Genomic DNA, 3,702 nt, shown 5'->3' on the forward strand with positions numbered 1-3,702 from the left:
CGTTTGCGGCTCAAGTCAGGAATCTGGGAGTTGGAGGTTGTTGGGGGGCCAGAGCGGAGCTCCGCTCGGGCCCCACAACAAACTCCAACTCCCAGAATTCCATAGACTTGAGCCAGATAGATTTAAAGCGGTGCCAATCAGGTTCTCTCTCCAGTGTGGATGCAAGCTTATTTGTTTTAACTGAAACAAAAAAAAGGGGGAGATTTAAAAAAGAAGATAGCTCTATCCTTCAAATGAAGAAGGGGTACATACCTTTGTTTCAAAATATAGAAACATACGACGAAAATAAGGTCTATACATAAGACTAAACTTTTTGCTGAACTGTCCTGTCGGGGTTTTTTGTTTGTCGTTTCGTCGCTATTCACAATCTACAAGAGGAAGGGAGGGAAGGGAAGGGGTCCGGCTGTGGCCCTGGCCTTTAAGGGTCCCTCTCCTTTTGACTTTGCCATCCGGCTAAATGGTGGCGTCTCGCCCTGCATAAAGGCCCAAGGCACGTTGGAGCCGACCAGGGGGGCATTTCTCGCCGCTGGGGGCAGTAGACTTCTCCCGTGGCCCCTTGGGCTTTGATGCTCTCCCGCGAACAAGGGAAGCAGAACTTGTGGCTGGGCACCGAGGGGCACTGGACGAAGTGGGTGTCCTCCAAGCGTTCATGGCAATGGGTGCAGCAAGGGTCCGTATTGGCCATGGGCGAGTCGGGAAGTTGGGTGCCTTGGTCCAGCCGGTGGGCCGGGCGGGGGGATCGGAGGGCGGTGGGGGGGGGGTGGGCGGGGGGAGGTGGGCGGGGGGGGGCCCTGGCAGGTGAGGTCCGGGGCCGTTGCGGGAAGCCGCGGCGCTGGCGGGACCGAGGCCGCGGAGACCGGGCTGCTGCTGTTCGCCGGCGTGGAGGAGTGGTCGAGTGGACCGAGCCTGCTGCCGTCTTGGGCGAGTGGGCATTGCCCAGAGTGTCAGCACCGACATCAGGGGGCCATCGGGGAATGGCCGTTCTGGGGGGGCCGACTCTGGCGGGGTGGTCCGGTTGAGTGGGGCCCCAGAGGCGGAGGGGGAGGCGGGGGGGCGGCGGGGGGCACCCCGCGGAAGCCCCCCGAGGCCTGGTCAGCTTGGGGCCTCGCTCGGCTGGCCATCCACTGCTGGCGCTGTTGCTCCTCGCTCAGCTTGAGGCTGCCCTCCGAGCCCGAGTCGACGGCTCCGGGGAGGCCTTCCTCTTCCTCAGGCCGCGCCGCCGCCTCCTCCTCCTCCGCCGCTCCCCCTCCCTCCGCCAGGCCCGCGACCGGAGGCCGCTCCGCTGCCCCCCGCCCCGGCCGAGGAGACGGGCCCCCGGGTAAGCTGACCAGGGTGGAGGCAGCATCGGGCGGCGGCGTCGAGGTAGGGCGTGCGGAGCATGTCGGCGCCCACCATCTCCTTGAAGAAGCGCACCGACTCCGGCAGCAGGTCCCCCAGGAGCCGCCAGTCGCCCGGCCGTGCTTCTTCTGTACTCGAGGTACTTGAAGCCCGACGAGAGCCCGGCCGAAGTCCTTCATGCAGTCCTGGTACATCTGGTTGGCCACCGGAGGCGCTGGCGAAGCCGTCCCGGAGCCGCTCGGGTCTCGATGAAGAGCTTGGCTCGTAGTCCAGCCCGGGCTTGGAGACGGCGTCGAAGGCGAAGAGCGGCCCAGCAGCGCGTGGTCCTTCTTGAAGCGCCCTCGTAGGGGGTGCAGTGGTTGGCCAGCGTCAGCAGCGTCTCCCGCCCAGCTTGGGTTTTGCTCGACCATCCTCCGCCGGTTCCGCACGTCTGCTCAGCTCCGGCAGCGCCTCCGCGTTGCGCTGCTTCTCCTTCAGCTCCCGCTCCTGCTCCACGCCTCGCCCCCCGCCGCTGCTGCTCGGACTGAGCCCGGGCGCTTCCCGCAAGGGTGCCTCCCGAGGAAGACGTCGAGGAAGAAGGGAGGACGAGGGGGGAGATGAAGAGGACGAGGAGGGAGGAGGTCGGGGGGTCCCGCGGGGAGGCAGGGCCACTCCGGAGGCGGCGGGTCCGTTGAGCAGCGTCTGCGGGAGCAGGTTGGGCGGCACGTTGAGCTGGGCCCCTCCGCTGCCCGGGGGCAGGCCCCCCACCATCCCCCCATGGGCCGCTCGACGGGGGAGGGACTGAGGACGAGGAGAGTTGGGGCTCTGGCGGTTCAGCTCCGGCGGACCGTTCGGGGACTTGGGGAAGCCGTTGGGGCCGCCCAGGCCGTTGGGGAGGCGTCCGCCGTGGCCCCCGCCAGGCTGCCCGACGGCGGAGGCGGGGGAGGCGGGTACGCGAAGCGGCTCCGCTGCCTCACTCAGGCGTAGCGCTCTAGCCCCGACGGCGCTTTGGAGGCCGCGTCACATGGTTGAGCTGCTGCTGCTTGCTGCTGCTGCTGGGACGGCGGCGGCCGCTGCAGCCGCCGCGCTGCCGCCGCCGCCGCCGCTTCCTGGCGGAGAGCCCGGCCACGGCTTTGACCCCGACGGCGGCGGGGGTCCGGGGAGCGTCCGTCCTGGAAGCAGCCGTGGGCGCGCTTGAGCTGTGGCCGTCTCGATGCGAACTCGATCCGGCGGCGCCCTCGTAGTTGACGCAGCCCCGCAGCGGGCTCGCTGAAGTCCCAGATCATGGCCCACGGCATCCGGGGAAGGTCGCACAGGTAGCACGACTGCCGCCGCGACGACGAGACCTCGAGGCCGACATGGCTGCCGCCGGCCCCGGGCTCTGGTTATTCGCCGGTCCCTCCTCTCTCTTAGTCGGCGGTGGTTCCCGGGGCTGGAGCTCCTTCCCGCTCTTCGCTGGAGAGGAAGAGGGGAGGAGGAGGAGGAGGAGGAAGGCTTGGAGGGGGAGGGCTCCTTCCTGCTCGCTTTGCCTCCCTTTTACCTGCCTGGGAAGGAAGAAGAAGGAGTGAAGGGAAGAAGAGAAGGAAGGAGAGAAAGAGAAGAAGGAAGGAAGGAAGGAGGAGAAGGAAGGAAGAGAATAAAGGAAAGAAGAAGGAGAAGGAAGGAAGGAAGGAAGGAAGAAGCAAGGAGGGGAGCTTACTACCGCCCTCCGCCGTCCAGCCGCAGTGAGGGCTGTTTCCTCGGTGTCTCCTCCTGTTCTTCCTGGTCTGGGGGGGGGGGCGGAAGGCAGGCAGGCAGGCTCCGAGGAGGCAGGAGAGAGAGTTTTTGAGGAGCGAGCAAGGGGAGCTCACTACCTGCTGCTCCGGCGCTGACCCGAGTTGCGCTTCCCCTCCCGAGGGTGCGAGGGCCCTTGGAAGTGGGTGGATTTTGGGGGTTGTGGAGGGGGGAGAGGAGGGAAAGGGGGAGAGGGGGACACGACGGCTGCTTTGCAACCTGGGGGTTCGGGTTGGTTGGTAAGGGGCGCCTCAAGTGGCGGGGTCATCTCCCTCCTCCTCTCCTCTCTTCTTCCTCTCGGGGCCGCACCTCTTTGGTTCCTTCCTGCTGCTCCTGCTCCTCTTCCTGGGCTCACATCCTCGCGCGCTCCTCGGAATTGGGATCCGGGGAAGCCGGAGTGTCACTCTGGACGGAGGAGACGTCGGGGGGGGGGGGGGGTTGGCTGAGGGCTCCTGGCTTGCGGCTCTGCCCCTCCCCTTCTTCCTCCCCCTCCTCCTCCTCCCACCCCCTTAAGCTTCGGAGCCACCTGGGTGGGTCCTACGTCACCTCCTCTCTCCTCCTCTCCCCCTCCTCCTCAGCCTTTGCGGTGCCCCTTTTTCTTCCCGCCCTCCC

The 3,702-nt window shown here is 66.5% G+C and overlaps 1 pseudogene; it reads right to left on the reverse strand.

Moving 5' to 3' along the window:
- Positions 1 to 418: 418 nt before the first annotated feature.
- Positions 419 to 3,358, reverse strand: LOC121926975 (annotated as a pseudogene).
- Positions 3,359 to 3,702: the final 344 nt, after the last annotated feature.

This window comes from Sceloporus undulatus, chromosome 1, assembly GCF_019175285.1.
Source record: "Sceloporus undulatus isolate JIND9_A2432 ecotype Alabama chromosome 1, SceUnd_v1.1, whole genome shotgun sequence".
Classification (NCBI taxonomy): domain Eukaryota; kingdom Metazoa; phylum Chordata; class Lepidosauria; order Squamata; family Phrynosomatidae; genus Sceloporus; species Sceloporus undulatus.